Source organism: Dendrobates tinctorius, unplaced genomic scaffold, assembly GCF_039654945.1.
Source record: "Dendrobates tinctorius isolate UK_male_01 unplaced genomic scaffold, ASM3965494v1 ptg000138l, whole genome shotgun sequence".
Lineage (NCBI taxonomy): Eukaryota > Metazoa > Chordata > Amphibia > Anura > Dendrobatidae > Dendrobates > Dendrobates tinctorius.
This window is the reverse complement of record NW_027361806.1, coordinates 29,903,804-29,923,853: the sequence shown is the minus strand read 5'-3', so window position 1 is coordinate 29,923,853 and position 20,050 is coordinate 29,903,804. Positions and strand designations below refer to the sequence as shown.

General features: G+C 53.0%; 1 protein-coding gene across 3 annotated transcripts in view; it reads right to left on the bottom strand.

The window, feature by feature from the left end:
- Nucleotides 1-20,050, bottom strand: part of ERI3 (ERI1 exoribonuclease family member 3) — a 365,407-nt gene that overhangs the window by 99,238 nt on the left and 246,119 nt on the right. The gene's annotated exons all lie outside the window — the stretch shown is intronic.

Below are 20,050 nucleotides of genomic sequence, written 5' to 3'. Positions count from 1 at the left end.
AAAGGAGGAGAATGGAGGGGAATGAACGGAGCAGTAACGAGAGGAAAGGAGGAGAATGGAGGGGAATGATCGCGGAACAGAGCAGTAAAGAGGGGAAAGGAGGAGAATGGAGGAGAATGAACGGGGAACGGAGCGGTAACGAGGGCAAAGGAGGAGAATGGAGGGGAATGGAGTGGTAAAAAGGGGAAAGGAGGAGAATGAACGGGGAACGGAGAGGTAACAAGGGGAAAGGAGGAGAATGAACAGGGAATAAATGGGGAACGGAGCAGTAACGAGGGGAAAGGAGGAGAATGGAGGGGAATGGAGCGCTAACTAGGGGAAAGGAGGAGAATGGAGGGGAATGAACGAGGAACAGAGTGCTAACGAGAGGAATGGTGGAGAATGGAGGGAAATGAACAGGGAACAGAGCAGTAACGTGGGGAATGGCAGAGAATGAAGGGGATGAAAGAAAAAGGAGGAGAATGGAGGGGAATGGAGCAGTAACAAGGGGAAAGACGAAGAATGGAGGGAAATGAACGGGGAACAAAGCGCTAACGAGGGGAAAAGAAAGAATGGAGGGTACGACAGGAAAAGGAGGAGAATGGAGGGGAATGAACGTGGAACGGAGCGCTAACAAGAGGAAAGGTGGAGAATCGAGGGGAATGAATGGGGAACGGAGCAGTAATGAGGGGAAAGGTGGAGAATGGAGTTGAGTGAATGGGGAATGGAGCGCTAACGAGGGGAAAGGCAGAGAATGGAAGGGAAAGAATGAGGAATGGAGCAGTAATGAGGGGAAAAGCGGAGAATGGAGGGGAATGAACAGGGAACGGAGCGCTAATGAGGGGAAAGGCAAAGAGAGGAGGGGAGTGAATGGGGAACGAAGCACTAACGAGGGGAAAGGCAGAGAATGGAGGGGAGTGAATGGGGAAAGAAGCAGTAATGAGGTGGAAAGGCAAAGAATGGAGGGGAGTGAATGGGGAAAGAAGCAGTAATGAGGTGGAAAGGCAAAGAATGGAGGGGAGTGAATGGGGAACGGAGCGCTATCGAGGGGAAAGGCAGAGAATGGAGGGGAGAGAATGGGGAACGGAGCAGTAATGAGGGGAAAGGAGGAGAATGGAGGGGAATGAATGGGGAACGGAGCGGTAACGAGGGGAAAGGCGGATAATGGAGGGGAATGAATGGGGAACGGAGCACTAACGAGGGGAAAGGCAGACAATCGAGGGGAATGAATGGGGAACGGAGCGGTAACGAGGGGAAAGGCGGATAATGGAGGGAACGACAGGAAAAGGAGAATGAAGGGGAATGAATGGGGAACAGAGTGCTAACGAGGGGAAAGGCGGAGAAAGGACGGGAATGAACAGGGAACGGAGCAGTAACGAGGGGAAAGACGGAGAATGGAGGGGAATGAACAGGGAAAGGAGAACGGAGGGGAAAGGAGGAGAACGGAGGGGAAAAGAGGAGAACGGAGGGGAAAGGAGACGAACGGAGGGGAAAGGAGACGAACGGAGGGGAAAGGAGACAAACGGAGGAGAAAGGAGGAGAACGGAAGGGAAAGGAGAACGGAGGGGAAAGGAGGAGAGGAAAGGAGAACGGTGGAGAATGACAGGGAATGTAGGAGAACAATGGGAAAAGGAAGCGAATGGGGAATAGTGAGGAAAGGATGGAAAAGGAGAGGAAAATGGGAACTGCAGAGAAAAGAGAACGGAAAGAAAAAGAGGGAAGTGATGGGGAAAGGAGGAGAACTGCGAGGGAACAAGAGGAACAGTAGGGAAAGGAGGAGAACAGAGGGTAAAGGAGTGAAACAGTGGAGAAAGGAGGAGAATGGAGGGGAAATGAGGGGAACAGCGGGGAAAAGTGGGGAGCAAAGGGGAAAGTAGAACAGCGAAAATGGAGAGGAAAAACGGAGAGGGGGAGGGAAAAGGAAAAAGGCTAAGAAAGGAGGAAAATGTCGAGGAAAATACTGAAATGGAGGGGAAAGAAGAACAATAGAGAGGAAAGGAGGACAAAAGAGGGGATAAGAGAATGAAGGGGAAATGAGGGATACAGCAGAATAACGAAAACGAAGGAAAAGGGGGGAAGAAGGAGAACAGCAGGGAAAGGAGGACAATGGAAAGGAAAGGCGGACAATGGAGGGGAAAAGAAGGCAAAGGTGGGAAACTTAAGGGAGAGGAAGAGAACGGAAGTGAAATGAAGAAAACAGAGGGGAAAGGAAGTAGGAAAGAACACATGAAGGAAAGAGGAAAAACTGGGGAAAAGCAGCAGACAGGAAAAGAAAAAGTAACAAGAGGAAACGAGAATGGAGGGAAGCAGAACAAAGGAAAAAAAGAAAAACAATTAAAAGGAACACAGACGAGAAGAGAAACAAAAGAAGAAAAAGAACAGAGATGAAAGGGAAGTGAGGCGAACAGACAGGTAAGCAAGAAAGTGAAGGAAGTGGCTAAAGAATATAGACAAAGGCTGCCACCAGTACGGCTGCCATTACACTACCGGTGTCTATACTGGTTGTCATTTTGCTTTTTCAGGTGTAAGTATAATAGGCGTTGACTGCAATTCTTCATCACTGGTTTGATATTTTCAGGCTTATGGAATCTTCTTTGCTCCAGGCTGCAGACTACATTGAGGGATGAGATTGGCAATTTAGAGCCAGGAACCTGTTGTGCAATAGATGAGTATGAAGGAGACCGTACGGTGGCATCTCGCACCTTCTATGTTTTGTATGGAGCAGGGATCAGCTCCAATTAATGGATCTCTCAGCGTCCAGGCTCCATTACCCTCCCTCTTTCATGAGAGCCATCAGCGGGGGCCTGTATGATTTTGCTAATTAGCCTCACTTCGCTTATCATTTCCATTTTCTCCCCGAGACGCTTGGTTTACTGACGGACGGCTTCATCTCCAGCTGAAACAATGCGTCCCCTTCTGCGCCCGTCTCACTTAACGCTGTCAATGCAGCCATTATGAAATTGGGGTTTCATTTACAGACTAATTAAACATTACAGCTTCTTCACAATTACAACACGGGGATGAGGAGGTAACTAATTACTTAAGAAATGAGCTAACATTTATCTCCCTCGCCTCCACAATAAAGAATTACAGGCTCAGCCTCACGTGAGTGACACGAGAGCGGACATCAGTCTGAAGCTCGGATAATTGCTGCCGGAAGCTTCTTACACCGGAAACGCGACCGAAGGCTTTATAAGTCACCGGAGACGTCACCGGACCTACAAATCACTGCCTGTCGGCAACTACAGAGGGACGCAGATAACCTGACCAACGCCGACAACCAAGTGCACGATCATCTGAAAGAGAGCGATTATCTCCCATCAGTTCTCCCAACAACGGGCGGCACGCCGGCCCCCTGGTTGGCACCAATGCTCTGCTGCACTGTTGGGGGCATCAGCCCCATCTCATGGGTGTCCGTCCACACTCCACTACATCCTGATAGGGAATGTAGATTGTTAGCCCCGATGGGGACAGAGATTATGTCTGTACAGCGCTGCGGTACATGACGGCACTATATAGGTTGCTGCAGTTTGTCACTATCCTCTCTGAGTTGCAGATGACGAAGCTACGTCGGCTTCCTGCAGTGTCAGATCCATCACATGACGGACAGCAGAGGCGCCTGATGAACCCTGTCGACCATAACGGGGCCTGTCGCACACGACCACTGTTTTGTCTCTGCAATAGAGACTCCAACACATTTCACCTTGCTACACATTATATCAGTTCTATCCATCGGCTAACACGGCACAAACATACAAAGATCTTTTGTGTATCAGTTCTGTGAGGTTGGACACATTCTTCAGGCCTGAGTTCCATGTTCCTCTTTATGAAGCAGGTGGCTCATGATGAACAAGTCTCCACCATAATACAGTATATAAGTGTAGGAAGATTAAATGCTGATCTAATAAAAGCTATAAACACATAAACCTCCCCCCGCTCCATTGTCTGTGTGTGGAGCGTTCATCGACGTCACACCTTGCACCAATGACGCTCATTAAACCATTGGAAGCTGCAGTCGCTTCCGCCATTTAGCGCGCCGATGACGGGCTGCAGGAAGGCGATCTGCATCAGCGATGGAATCCTCGTTGAAAGCCAGTGCGCTCATCTTTTAATTCTGACTCGCGATTCGCCAGAAGGGACTTTGTACGGAGTAAATGATGGGGAACGTAAGGATTATTTTGGAGCAAGTAACTGGTCCCGGATCTTTAGAGCTGAAGCTGCACTCTCAGTATGAGTCTGGCTTCTGAAATGGTGCAGAATGGGGAGGGCCCCGGCGCTGGCGAGGACGGGGGAGGCCGCGGAGGAACGCTCTCTAATGATGGTAACTAGTGTAATACTTCTCATTTGGGGAGCGCGTCTTCTCCTCACACACAGACACAAAGCAGCTTGTCTGTGCCATCGCCGCCGCCGCGCTTAGAACCTCCATATCAAACGAGCCGGCGATTATTCTGCAACAACATAATTGCGCTGACCTGCGACCTCCACCTTCAATCACCGCAGTTTAACTATCTCATTTGAGCTCGGCGCACACACCCCTCTGCTAACTAGCTGCCGCCGTCTCATTAGGAGCCGGACTCGGTGTGCGGAGAGATGGGCCTGCCGGGATCGACTCCATAGGAGTGCGGCTACACAACTGATCTGCGGACCCTTCTGTCAGGGGAGAGGGGGGATAAGACAAGCTACTGAATGAAGAAACTTCTCCAAAGTAACAGTCCTTTATATTAACCCCTCAGGGTGTGAGAAGTCAACGCAAGGTGAAAGGACCGAGGACGGGGGGAAAAGAAGGGATCAGAGCGTTGCTGGTCGGCCGCGCAGGAGCGGGGATACCATGTACGCACTCATTACCGAAAGGTCTGTGTATGTGTTCCAGACTGTGCGGCCGCTCCGGATATCGGCAGTCACGGGTCACCGCCTCTCCATAAGACGGTAAGGGGTAAAGTCATGTCCGTCATGTGTGCGCCTGGCACACGATGGTAAAGACATCTCGGTGGTCGCAGACTTCCAATACATGTACAAGCCGCCACAGAGCGTTATCCTGCTGCAGCGCCTCTTTATCCTCTGGCCATGGACCCCTGTGGAGAAGCGTATATGATGCCGTCCTCACTAATCCAACACACGCCACCATTTACACAGCGACGTCTTCACGCCCCAATATCAAACACAGATGCCTTATTTCTATTACGGGATGAAGAGCGGCTGCCTCCAGTCACTGACTGTAATCCCTGTGATCCGCCGCTGGCTGGGAGGCAATTGTGATCATTAGCCAAGTGTAAGGAAGGACGAGAGCGTCTCGTGATGACGGCACATATTAATGCACGACATCACAGTGACCCTCTCATCCAACACCTGAGCGCCCCCCCCACACACACCAGCAAATGCTGCGACATCTAGACGACAAATGGCAGAAGTGCAGCGTCCGGTGCAGGACCAGTGCGTGACTCTGGACGGGGCTCCAGAAAAGGATGAAGGGTAAATGTAGAGTGATGGCCCCCCGCATGACTACAACACCATGAGATGCTGCAGAACCTCTTGGGAGGGATGGGCTGATAATCACAGGAGGCAGTGGCATGGACAACCACCATTATGAGATGCTGCTGCAGAACCTCTTGGGAGGGATGGGCTGTCAATCACAGGAGGCAGCGAGACGGACGACCACCGCATCTATTCTGTAGTTCAGCAGGAGCAGGTTTATGACAATGAAGAGGGGCTCAGCACACAGACGGCGGAGGATGGGGGGGCACTGCGAACAGTAGAGCAAACGCACGAGTCAGCTGGCGTGGAACCGGATTTACCGCGCCGTTCTCTGCTTGTTTACGAGACTTTAGGCGCGCTCCCGTGGGACATTTCTACTGAAATTTCAGTGCAGAAATGAAGCGGACGTTTTGCACATTTCATCCTCGGCATTTGTGCCATTAAGATTATGTGACATCTCTCCCGTAACTGCTGCTCCTATGATACCCCGAACATAATGGACGCCTGTGTCTGACAGTGACGGTGTGCAGAGACAATGGCAGGCTGCGCGTCCAGCGGTGAGAGGTTCCAGATCGCCGCGCTCTCGCTCTTTCCTCCGCGCACTCTTCCTGCCGCTTCTCATCGTACACTCCAACTTCATTATCCTGATCAGAGCTTCCATGGAGCGCACAGAGGCCGCCACCAATTAACAGAAAGTTTCTTTTTTATTTTTTTGCCTTTTTTCTCTTCCATGTAAAACAAGTTAACAGAGGTGAAGCATCTTCAAGTCCGGCTTAATCAAGGAAGGCTCCAGCAGACATGGAGGCAGAAGGTCACGGTGCTGAACAGACGCTCTCGTTAACTCCCCGGTAAGGGAGGGCCTCGCCGCAGGAGCACAGCGGAGGCAAGAAACAAGGCCAACTGCTCCGCAGCGTGCCCTCGCCTCAATACGAGGATGTGCCGCGGCTTTGTCAGGAGCCTCAGTATATTATTAGTCCTGGAGGAGCCACCTTCCCCGGGACCAGACACTTCGCGTCCTAATGATCTCACATCAATGGGGGAAGTGACCGGACTTTCTACACGGCAAGGACTCGGGCAGCCGCCACTCCTTGTTGGACGTGGCGTAAGGCAGAGGTCACGCTTCATATCTGGTCTGGTCACAAGCACTCGACCCAGGTCTGGTCACAAGCAGTCGCCCCCGGTCTGTTCACAAGCACTCGCCCCCGGTCTGGTCACAAGCACTCGCCCCCGGTGTGGTCACATGCAGTCGCCCCCGGTCTGGTCACAAGCACTCGACCACGGTCTGGTCACATGCAGTCGCCCCCGGTGTGGTCACAAGCACTCGACCACGGTCTGGTCACAAGCAGTCGCCCCCGGTGTGGTCACAAGCACTCGATCACGGTCTGGTCACAAGCAGTCGCCCCCGGTGTGGTCACAAGCACTCGCTCCTGGTGTGGTCACAAGCAGTCGCCCCTGGTGTGGTCACAAGCACTAGTCCTCGGTCTGGTCACAAGCAGTCGCCCCTGGTCTGGTCACAAGCACTCACTGCGACCAGTACTAATCCAGATCCGCAGCCACGGCGGAGACCCTGTAAAGAGGAACCACGGGCCGAGGCATTAACGTCGCCTACAAATGTCCGAATGAATCATCCTGGGACAGAAAGAGGCGAACACTCAATTCTATAGAGGCAAGGGCTGCAGACGTCAATACAGAGCAAGTACAGACCGACGGCGGCCATGACGGGGCACCGGGAAATGTCAGGGGGCGCGTGTCACATCCACAAGACGCCTGCAGAACATCGCGCCGTCACACTGCCCTATAACCCTGCAGAACATTGCGCCATCATGAGGCAGGACACTGCCTGATAACCCTGCAGAACATCGCAACATCAAACTGCCCGATAACCCTGCAGAACATTGCACCATCACACTGCTTGATAACCCTGCAGAACATTACGCTGTCACACTGCCTCCGCCGGCTGGTGGTCTTTGCCTAGGGAAGGGGTTCCCAACCTATTGCTCGGGAGCCACATGTGGCCCGCGATCTCATGAACTGTGGCTCGTGGCTGTCGGCCAGCTTGGTGCATTAGCTCCAGGTCTAGCAAAGAGCTATGAAGAGAACATCTCAAAATGGTGAATTTTGTGAGTAGTCATGCACAGAAGAGCAGATCTGGATGCACATGTACGGGTCTTAGGGGTTTAGAGATAATTTAAGGATGGAGTCCTGGAGACAGGATGATACCACCTGTCAGAGGAGGTGCCTGAAGCTGGACACGACTGTATGGTGGGAGTGCTGGATGGGAGAATACTGAAGGGGGATTGCAGGAACCCCTGAATCTTGGTATACTGTCCTGTGGAAAAGCTTTGCCTGTCATTATACCCATAATAGGGCATTTGGTTGCCACTAATGTCAGGGAGTGTGAGCCGGATGTGGCTCGCGACCATCTATCAGAGCTGAACACATGGTTCGCGACCCTCTCCCAGAGCTGGATGTGGCTCGCGACCCTCTCTCAGAGCCGGATGTGGCTCGCAACCCACTCCCAGAGCTGGATGTGGCTCGCGACCCTCTCCCAGAGCCGGATGTGGTTCGCGACCCTCTCCCAGAGCCGGATGTGGCTCGCGACCCTCTCCCAGAGCCGGATGTGGCTCGCGACCCTCTCCCAGAGCCGGATGTGGCTCGCGACCCTCTCCCAGAGCCGGATGTGGCTCGCGACCCTCTCCCAGAGCCGGATGTGGCTCGCGAACCTCTCCCAGAGCCGGATGAGTCTCGCGACCTTCACTCAGAGCCGGATGTGGCTCGCGACCTTCTCTCAGAGCCGGATGTGGCTCGCAACCTTCTCTCAGAGCCGGATGTGGCTCGCGACCCTCTCTCAGAGCCGGAGTTAGCTCGCGACCCTCTCTCAGAGCCGGAGGTGGCTCGCGACCCTCTCTCAGAGCCGGAGGTGGCTCGCGACCTTCTCTCAGAGCCGGAGGTGGCTCGCGACCCTCTCTCAGAGCCGGAGGTGGGTGGCTCGCGACACTCTCTCAGAGCCGGAGGTGGCTCGCAACCCTCTCTCAGAGCCGGAGGTGGCTCGCGACCCTCTCTCAGAGCCGGAGGTGGCTCGCGACCCTCTCTCAGAGCCGGAGGTGGCTCGCGACCCTCTCTCAGAGCCGGAGGTGGCTCGCGACCCTCTCTCAGAGCCGGAGGTGGCTCGCGACCCTCTCTCAGAGCCGGAGGTGGCTCGCGACCCTCTCTCAGAGCCGGAGGTGGCTCGCGACCCTCTCTCAGAGCCGGAGGTGGCTCGCAATGCTCTCTCAGAGCCGGAGGCGGGTGGCTCGCGACCCTCTCTCAGAGCCGGAGGTGGCTCGCGACCTTCTCTCAGAGCCGGAGGTGGCTCGCGACCCTCTCTCAGAGCCGGAGGTGGCTCGCGACCCTCTCTCAGAGCCGGAGGTGGGTGGCTCGCGACCCTCTCTCAGAGCCGGAGGTGGCTCGCGACCTTCTCTCAGAGCCGGAGGTGGCTCGCGACCCTCTCTCAGAGCCGGAGGTGGGTGGCTCGCGACCCTCTCTCAGAGCCGGAGGTGGCTCGCGACCCTCTCTCAGAGCCGGAGGTGGCTCGCGACCCTCTCTCAGAGCCGGAGGTGGCTCGCGACCCTCTCTCAGAGCCGGAGGTGGCTCGCAACCCTCTCCCAGAGCCGGAGGTGGCTCGCAACCCTCTCCCAGAGCTGGATGTGGCTCGAGACCCTCCCAGAGCTGGATGTGGCTCTCAAGGTCAGAAAGGTTGGGGACCACTGGCCTAGAGCATCCTGGTGCCATCTCTTCCCAGTTTCCCAGGTAAGTGATGCAGAAACACCAGCCGTCCACATGATGGAGAACAGGAGTCACCAGAGTCGGCGCCGTCTTGCACTGTGGATGGTCCGGGTCTGACTCGGACCATTGTAGGCTCTTGCGGCTCTAGCAGGAGGCATCAGTGACACTGTAAGGATTTGAGGATTCAGCTTTTTTTTCTTTTTTTCTGCCTACAGTGAAGCACGAGAATCTGGTCGCACTGATTTACTAACGGTCCGCAGGAAACCGCGCAGACCCCGATCATCAGAGCAGGTACAGACAGGAGCAGCGGAGCTGGCAGCGTCTCCCGTCCTCTGACATTCGTGTCTCACCTTGAACTGCCATTGTCGGTAATGAGTTCTGAATATTGATGAGGACGAGGCTTTGCTGGGATTTGTGGGATGTGTCGTCTGCTCCTGTGAGCGCGAATCTAGAGACGGCGAGGTGACACGGGAAATGTCAAGAGAGTGCCGGGTGTGAAGATCACTGTCTGCTCCGGCACACGGGAGACGGCGGCGACTACACCAAGGAGAGAAGGGAAGGACAGCGTAATGACTGACAGTAACAGTATATTGCAAGACTCAGCACACCCCTCACATGGGAGTAAATATTTACTATCTTTTCCTGGGACAACTCTGCAGATCTGACTGTGATACAATGTGGCTGATGTGCGGCTGAGTAACAGCGTAAAGAGCTGCACAACACAGCCATTATTGTCTAAACCGCTGGCAGCAAAAGTGAGTACACCCCTAAGTGAAAATGGTCAAAGTATGCCTAATCAGCCATGTTCACTCCCCAGTGTCATGTGACTCATTAGTGTCACCAGGTGACAGGTGTGAATGAGAGGCAGGGGGTAACATTCAGGGACAAAACTCTCACACCGCTCACTGATCATGGAAAATAATAGAAAAAAATATTCGTTACTCTACATAAACATGGCCGAGGCTATCAGAAGATCACTGACACCCTGATATCCTATATTATACCCCAGAGCTGCACTCACAATTCTGCTGGTGCAGTCACTGTGTACATACATTACATTACTGATACAGAGTTACATCCTATATTATACCCCAGAGCTGCACTCACAATTCTGCTGGTGCAGTCACTGTGTACATACATTACATTACTGATACAGAGTTACATCCTATATTATACCCCAGAGCTGCACTCACTATTCTGCTGGTGCAGTCACTGTGTACATACATTACATTACTGATACAGTTACATCCTATATTATACCCCAGAGCTGCACTCACTATTCTGCTGGTGCAGTCATTGTGTACATACATTACATTACTGATACTGAGTTACCTTCTGTATTATACCCCAGAGCTGCACTCACTATTCTGCTGGTGCAGTCACTGTATACATACAGTTGTGGCCAAAAGTATTGACACCCCTGCAATTCTGTCAGATAATACTCAGTTTCTTCCTGAAAATGATTGCAACTTGCTTGAACTTGTTTGGATGTTAGTGGAGGTTCTTTATCCAACATCCGCACAATCTTGCGTTGAAATCTCTTGTCAGTTTTTCTTTTCCGTCCACATCTAGGGAGGTTAGCCACAGTGCCATGGGCTTTACACTTCTTGATGACACTGCGCACGGTAGACACAGGAACATTCAGGTCTTTGGAGATGGACTTGTAGCCTTGAGATTGCTCATGCTTCCTCACAATTTGGTTTCTCAAGTCCTCAGACAGTTCTTTGGTCTTCTTTCTTTTCTCCATGCTCAATGTGGTACACACAAGGACACAGGACAGAGGTTGAGTCATCATTACTCCATGTCACCTGGCTGCAAGTGTGATTTAGTTATTGCCAACACCTGTTAGGTGCCACAGGTAAGTTACAGGTGCTGTTAATTACACAAATTAGAGAAGCATCACATGATTTTTCCAACAGTGCCAATACTTTTGTCCACCCTCTTTTTTATGTTTGGTGTGGAATTATATCCAATTTGGCTTTAGGACAATTCTTTTTGTGTTTTTTCATTTAAGACAAATTAAATGAAGGTAATAATAACAAAGAATTTGTGTTTGCAATCATTTTCAGGAAGAAACTGAGTATTATCTGACAGAATTGCAGGGGTGTCAATACTTTTGGCCACAACTGTACATTACATTACTGATCCTGAGTTACCTCCTGTATTATACTCCAGAGCTGCACTTACTATTCTGCTGGTGCAGTCACTGTGTACATACATTACATTACTGATCCTGAGTTGCATCCTGTATTATACTCCAGAGCAGCACTCACTATTCTGCTGGTGCAGTCACTGTGTACATACATTACATTACTGATCCTGAGTTACCTCCTGTATTATACTCCAGAGCAGCACTCACTATTCTGCTGGTGCAGTCACTGTGTACATACATTACATTACTGATCCTGAGTTACATCCTGTACTATACTCCAGAGCTGCACTCACTATTCTGCTGGTGCAGTCACTGTGTACATACATTACTGATCCTGAGTTACATCCTGTATTATACTCCAGAGCAGCATTCATTATTCTGCTGGTGCAGTCACTGTGTACATACATTACATTACTGATCCTGAGTTACCTCCTGTATTATACTCCAGAGCAGCATTCATTATTCTGCTGGTGCAGTCACTGTGTACATACATTACTGATCCTGAGTTACCTCCTGTATTATACTCCAGAGCTGCACTCACTATTCTGCTGGTGCAGTCACTGTGTACATACATTACATTACTAATCCTGAGTTCCCTTCGGTATCGGGCTTTGTAAGGCACAGGATTTTGGTAGCGGTGGTCACCACCAGCAATGGGAAGATGAAGACTTTGCCGGGCAGAGAAGTGGTGAAAGCAGTGGCCGCCGTGGGGTGGGTGCGGGGGGGGTTCAGTGGTAAATTTTCGCCCCCTACCCCCATCTCAGGGCTCTATCTGCAAGTAATAATTATCCTGACATTGATTAGGCCATGTGTGCAGCCATCGCTGGAGAGCAGATAGGAAACAGACAGCAACAGATCAATGATCGTTACAACGGCAGAGACACCTATTAACCCCCAGAGCGGAGCTGCGCCTCGCACCTCATTGAGGCGCTTAAGTGAGGCAGAAGATTCCTATTGTGTAAGCTGAATCGTCAACTGTCAACATGACAGCAACACAGAAAACTAAAAGAAAAAATCCCCCTCTCCCACCACCAAGAGTGAAAATGTGTAAAATCACAGTGACTGGACCCCAAATCCCCGGACCCCCATTTCACAGCTATATTTCTTTCATGCTGAGCTTACTGGGGCATGAATTAAATTGCCAGGTCTACAGTGAAGACTGACACATTGTAAGCAGAGAAACACTGCAGAATGTCCGTCATTATCGGATGGCTATGAACTACAGCTATAAATATGAGCTGAGGTCTCGGGGTGGCTCTGATTTTGGGGCAGCTCTAGCGTGAGCTCCAGTCTCAGGATGGCTCTGATTTTGGGGCAGCTCTAGTGTGAGCTCCAGTCTCAGGATGGCTCTGATTTTGGGGCAGCTCTAGCGTGAGCTCCAGTCTCAGGATGGCTCTGATTTTGGGGCAGCTCTAGTGTGAGCTCCAGTCTCAGGATGGCTCTGATTTTGGGGCAGCTCTAGTGTGAGCTCCAGTCTCAGGATGGTTCTGATTTTGGGGCAGCTCTAGTGTGAGCTCCAGTCTCAGGATGGTTCTGATGTTGGGGCAGCTCTAGCGTGAACTCCAGTCTCAAGATGGCTCTGATTTTGGGGCAGCTCTAGTGTGAGCTCCAGTCTCAGGATGGTTCTGATGTTGGGGCAGCTCTAGTGTGAGCTCCAGTCTCAGGATGGCTCTGATTTTGGGGCAGCTCTAGTGTGAGCTCCAGTCTCAGGATGGTTCTGATTTTGGGGCAGCTCTAGTGTGAGCTCCAGTCTCAGGATGGTTCTGATGTTGGGGCAGCTCTAGCGTGAACTCCAGTCTCAAGATGGCTCTGATTTTGGGGCAGCTCTAGTGTGAGCTCCAGTCTCAGGATGGTTCTGATGTTGGGGCAGCTCTAGTGTGAGCTCCAGTCTCAGGATGGCTCTGATTTTGGGGCAGCTCTAGTGTGAGCTCCAGTCTCAGGATGGCTGATTTTGGGGCAGCTCTAGTGTGAGCTCCAGTCTCAGGATGGTTCTGATGTTGGGGCAGCTCTAGCGTGAGCTCCAGTCTCAAGATGGCTCTGATTTTGGGGCAGCTCTAGTGTGAGCTCCAGTCTCAGGATGGCTGATTTTGGGGCAGCTCTAGTGTGAGCTCCAGTCTCAGGATGGCTCTGGTTCTGGGGCAGCTCTAGTGTGAGCTCCAGTGTCAGGATGGCTCTGATTCTGGGGCAGCTCTAGTGTGAGCTCCAGTCTCAGTATGGCTCTGATTCTGGGGCAGCTCTAGTGTGAGCTCCAGTCTCAGTATGGCTCTGATTCTGGGGCAGCTCTAGTGTGAGCTCCAGTCTCAGGATGGCTCTGATTTTGGGGCACCTCTAGTGTGAGCTCCAGTCTCAGGATGGTTCTGATTCTGGGGCAGCTCTAGTGTCAGCTCCAGTCTCAGGATGGCTGATTTTGGGGCAGCTCTAGTGTGAGCTCCAATCTCAGGATGGTTCTGATGTTGAGGCAGCTCTAGTGTGAGCTCCAGTCTCAGGATGGCTCTGATTTTAGGGCAGCTCTAGTGTGAGCTCCAGTCTCAGGATGGTTCTGATTCTGGGGCAGCTCTAGTGTCAGCTCCAGTCTCAGGATGGCTGATTTTGGGGCAGCTCTAGTGTGAGCTCCAATCTCAGGATGGTTCTGATGTTGGGGCAGCTCTAGCGTGAGCTCCAATCTCAGGATGGCTCTGATTTTGGGGCAGTTCTAGTGTGAGCTCCAGTCTCAGGATGGCACTGATTTTTGGGGCAGCTCTAGTGTGAGCTCCAGTCTCAGGATGGCTTTGATTTTGGGGAAGCTCTAGTGTCAGTTCCAGTCTCAGGATGGCTGATTTTGGGGAAGCTCTAGTGTGAGCTCCAATCTCAGGATGGTTCTGATGTTGGGGAAGCTCTAGCGTGAACTCCAGTCTCAAGATGGCTCTGATTTTGGGGCAGCTCTAGTGTGAGCTCCAGTTCAGGATGGCTTTGATTTTGGGGCAGCTCTAGTGTGAGCTCCAGTCTCAGGATGGCTTTGATTTTGGGGAAGCTCTAGCGTGAGCTCCAGTCTGAGGATGGCTCTGATTTCTGGGGCAGCTCTAGCGTGAGCTCCAGTCTCAGGATGGCTTTGATTTTGGGGCAGCTCTAGCGTGAGCTCCAGTCTGAGGATGGCTCTGATTTCTGGGGCAGCTCTAGTGTGAGCTCCAGTCTCAGGATGGCTCTGATTTTTGGGGCAGCTCTAGCGTGAGCTCCAATCTCAGGATGGCTCTGATTCTGGGGCAGCTCTAGTGTGAGCTCCAGTCTCAGGATGGCTCTGATTTTTGGGGCAGCTCTAGCGTGAGCTCCAGTCTGAGGATGGCTCTGATTTCTGGGGCAGCTCTAGTGTGAGCTCCAGTCTCAGGATGGCTCTGATTCTGGGGCAGCTCTAGCGTGAGCTCCAGTCTCAGGATGGCTTTGATTTTGGGGCAGCTCTAGTGTGAGCTCCAGTCTGAGGATGGCTCTGATTTTTGGGCAGCATCATGTAATGTCTGTTGCTCAGCATAGCTCAGGGATATGTATTGTATTCCTGTGCAAAAACGTCTCACCCAACAATACAGACAACAGTAAGGTATCAGGTAGCTACACCTCCACATGGAGGGCTCAACAGCAGAGGTGGCGAGGAAGAAGAGAAGGGGGAGGCACTGTCAGCTCTCTTTTCCGCATTTTCAAGCTGCCTTTGCTCCGCTGTCATCCCGGCTGTGACACCTCTCAGGCTGGTTAATGAGAAACATGTCAGTAAGTTAATGCGCTCTGACCGGCGGCCAGTGATGGAGCGCTGTCCACCTGCTGCCTTCATTGTGTGTGCTCACCCTCCCTGCCTCTGCTCCTGTGATCCAGTCTCTGCCGCCGTCGTCCCTGGCTGAGCACCGGTTAAGAGACCTGCCTGCTGACTTAATGGCAGGGACAGGATGCCGAAGATGAGCTTTACATCACCTGCACTGGCTCTGAGGACTCAGGTGTGACCTTCAGAGCCCCCGGATGACAGCGCTAACTACAGCAAGGCCTCCGCGGGATACAAGAGGCTGGTGGCGGCTGCTCGGGGCCAACGACATCGATCATTAATGTTGTATAATGCAGGAGTTAACGAGTGGAAACAAATGACGCAAATAGTCCGGCTCTCAGTGTCATGTCCAGTCCCTACAGAGACACGGCACGTCGCCTGTCACTGTGGCACGTCCTACGACACCTCTAATCCACAGAACTTTTCAAAACTCTGAAAATAAAAGTAGAAAAAGTCTCAGGGCAGAATTTGTTCATCGTAACGTACCTCATTTCTTGGCGCATTTTATTTTAACACCAGGACACTCAGACTTAATTGGTGCGTTTACTGCGGCGTCTCTGGGCACGTGTGAAAGACCAGGGCGAAACGATGGTCAACCCTAAAGACATTACTGGCCAAACTAAAGATGGCGGACAACAGGAACAAAACAAGGCACTTGCTCCATTTTCCCAATGCTTCCTACGATGCTCTCACGCCACAAAGTCTGACAGCAAATCACAAATCTGAGACTCTAAAGACAATTTGCTTATTCCAGTAAACAGACGTGCCCCAATGCAGCGGCTTTCTTACAGCGTGCCCCCCGGGGATCGGGGGCGCAGTTCTCTATGGGCCAGTTCACATGGTTTGAAGAGGACTTTGCTTCCAAGTTCACGTACATAGGCTTCCTGGTTTATGGCTTTCTGCTCAGAAAAGCTGCACATTAGCACCGATGGGACTAATCCTTTGGGGGTCCGAGGATGCCCCCGAGTGTCAGAGTCAGATGTTTCAATCTGTGGTGTCTGCTCTTTTCTGATCGTGGTCACATATATAAGATGAGGCGGGATAACAGACAGAGACCCCCTCCTGTGGCCACGTGGACATGAGCAACAGCAGCAGGAGCAGTTCAGGGGTCCCCGGGGCCACAGTGGTGTCAGCGGACGCCCCACACTCGCTGCCTCGGCTCTTGCACTTAGTAAATGTGTTTTCCTCCCTTTCCATCGCTTGGTGTCAGCGCAGGGGACTATGGCGGCGCTCCCTGCACCGCTCATCACAGTGGCTGCCGTCTCCCCCGGTAGTTAATTAGAATGGTGTCACTAAGTGAATGCAGCTCTGCCTGCACTCTGACAGACGCTCACCCCTGACACCGGGGGTCCCGCACACAATCCACATCAGACTACTGCAGTGTGACCCTTTTAACACCCACAGTAAACTCCCGGCACATCCAGTTGAAGCTCATTAAAGCTGTCTACTCTCCGAGCATCCCATTAACCTCCTCATTCAGAAAAGATCCAGCAGCAACCATTGCTTCTGCCTCCAATGCCGGGCCCAATTAATACTCTGCATGTGTGGACAATATAACCGCCGACCCCCCGCACCTCCAATAAAGACAGCAGAAGACCCCCGGAGCATGAGGTGTTGTAAGGGGCCAGAAAAGCTGCAGCCAGGACACAAGGGGTTACAAGCACTATAAGATCCCCTATAGAGAAGCCGCCGCTGCCGCCATCAATGACAAGTGACAAACCAGGCCGAGACCCCCATCACCTAGTCCTGCCACCACCCCAGGAACACGGTGGCATCTGCGGACCCTCAGGCTATGGCGGATCCAGGAGGACCAAGCACTATCGCCACTTCTGGGGCATGGATTTATGGGGGCTCTATGGGGAATGTGACCCACCGGGGCTTCTGGGGGGCTGATATGTATCGTGGATCTTAGGTGGGTGCATGATTGTGGGGACACCTGTGGAGAGGAGACCTATGGGGACTCCTGGGGTGACTTGGTATCTCTAGAGCCCACTAGGAGAGAGCTCACTTTTATGTGGAATCCCTGGGGGCTGAAACCTACGTGGATACTAATGTTCGCTGGGCGCCATGTCGCAGGAATCGCCCTGCTCAATGTCAGATCACTGTAGTGAAGTTAATTTGAAGCGTTTTCGGCTGTGGACGTCTCGGTGTCTGCGAGTTGTGAGGGTTGTGAAGCCATCACCCGCCGATCCCTCCACGGTACCCCGTGAATAATGGCGCGCTTGCCGCCGCACTGGTGGCAGCTGCCTTCTCACAAGTCCTCTCCTCCCGGCTCTCCGCTCTCCGTTTCTTCTGATTTTCCGTTATGCTGAGGGTTTTATATTTCTTAAAGGACAAAGATGACGAGAAAGGTAAAAGCGTCTTAATTGTGTCTGCAGTGCACCGCCATGTTCCCCTGCCCGTGACGGACATTAATCCGGCTTCCATCAGTGAAATCGTCTCTCCATCTTCCAGACGGGCTCTCGCCTTACAAGATGATAGATACACAAATCCAATACAAAGATTAGGCGGTAAATCTCCGGTGTGACGCGGGGAAAGCGACAGCGGCGTCAGTCTCTATAGAGGTCTGATAATCCAGACATCCAGGTACCCCGAAACACATCCGGACATCCGTGTACCCCACAAACACTGGGGCACGGCACCGGATGACTGCAGGTTACTTGGGGAGGGATGTTGTGACTTAAAGGGTGATGTGACCACTCACCGTCCACCGATCCCCCTGACCCCTCTCCCTCCTGCAACCACCCTCCATTCCCGGGCCACCAACCATCCATCGGTCTCCCGACCACTCCCCGTCCCGCGACCACCCTCCCATCCATCGGTCTCCCGACCTCTCTCCCTCCTGCAAGCAACCTCCATTTCCCCAGACCACCCTCCATCCATCGGTCTGCTGACCACTCCCCGTCCCGCGACCACCCTCCATCCACCGGTCTCCCGACCACTCTCCGTCCCGTGACCACCCTCCATCCATCGGTCTCCCGACCACTCACCGTCCCGTGACCACCCTCCATCCATCGGTCTCCCGACCACTCTCCATCCATCGGTCTGCTGACCACTCTCTGCCCCCCGACCACCCTCCATCCATCGGTCTCCCGACCTCTCTCCCGTCTGCAACCAACCTCCATTTCCCCCAGACCACCCTCCATCCATCGGTCTGCTGACCACTCCCCGTCCCGCGACCACCCTCCATCCACCGGTCTCCCGACCACTCTCCGTCCCGTGACCACCCTCCATCCATCGGTCTCCCGACCACTCTCCGTCCCGTGACCACCCTCCATCCATCGGTCTCCCGACCACTCTCCATCCATCGGTCTGCTGACCACTCTCTGCCCCCCGACCACCCTCCATCCATCGGTCTCCCGACCTCTCTCCCTCCTGCAACCAACCTCCATTTCCCCCAGACCACCCTCCATTCATCGGTCTGCTGACCACTCCCCGTCCCGCGACCACCCTCCATCCATCGGTCTCCCGACCACTCTCCGTCCCGTGACCACCCTCCATCCATCGGTCTCCCGACCACTCTCCGTCCCGTGACCACCCTCCATCCATCGGTCTCCCGACCACTCTCCGACCCTGACCACCCTCCATCTATCGGTCTCCCGACCACTCCCCACTCCACGTCCCCGACCACCCTCCGTCCCAGGACCACTCCCCGTCCCGCGGCCACCCTCCATACGTCTCCCGACCGCTCTCCGTCCCGCGACCACCCTCTGCCCCACGACCGATGCTGTGGCCGCCTGGATCCATCTTCCTCCCTTCACACAGGACAAATGATCCTGGCTGCTGCCTTTTATCCATTTCCAGATTATCTTGCCGGCTCATGATGTCATCAGCCATTATTCGCTCTCCACTAGATAAATACCTGACTTACATCATCCGCCCGTGACATGCCAAAGATCCCCAAACAGCCGCGCTCAGGAGTAATGTCCGAGATCCATCACCGGCACATGCACAAAGTGTTTATTTCCAGGCGATTACTAATCACTGCAGTCACCGCAGCGGCCGGCAGCACAACCCGCAATGGATGGGAGACCGCTGCATTTACCAGACGCCTGCGTCGCTGCCTAATGCGTCTGACTGGTAAGTGTGATGAGCAGGAGACGTACGAGAGAATCCTCAGAACTATCGCACACAGGTCACTACCTCTGCTTGCTGTGATTCAGGACTGACTGCCAGGAAACAGCTATGACCAGCGACCACGAACATAATGTAACCTACATCCTACAGAAAATGCACACTGCTGCTCTGTCCTCCATACTTTGCACTGCAGCTCAGACGGGCCATGAGCTCAGCAGGACATCAGTGCAATAAGATCGGATAAAGAAGAATACTACCAGTGAGAGGGAAATAATGAGAGGCCTGCTGATGTTGGACTGGGGGTCCGAGGCTTCTGCGGGGGCCAGGGTATAGTCTTTCAAGATGTCATGGGATATGGATACCTCCGGCGGTGCTGCAGTAAGCTGCCGTAAGATGAAGCATCAGCGTGGAGTCTCCATAGCTCAGTGCCTCCAGCGGACTCCATTGGAGGGGCCGACATTACTCATTTCTTAGATACATTAACTGCACGAAGCATCAATTAAAGCATCGATTGCAGAAGTGCTGGGAACTCGGAGGGTGTAATGGGCTGTGTCCCAAGCTGCAGACTGGAGGCCGATACTCCGACGCGCGTCTCCGCCTGACATGTGATGGATATGTTGACTCCATTATAACGGGAAGCCCCATAACGGCCTCCTGAGGATGAACGGCGGGTCACCCTGTCTGTGAACCTATCACCAGGCAGAGCCCTGAGCCTGCAAAGCGATCACCCGGAAGGTTTACCCACAGTGTGGGATGATGCGCATGGGGGATGTTCAGACTACCACAGACTCCACAGACAATGCAGCAGAGCAGGAGTCACTGAT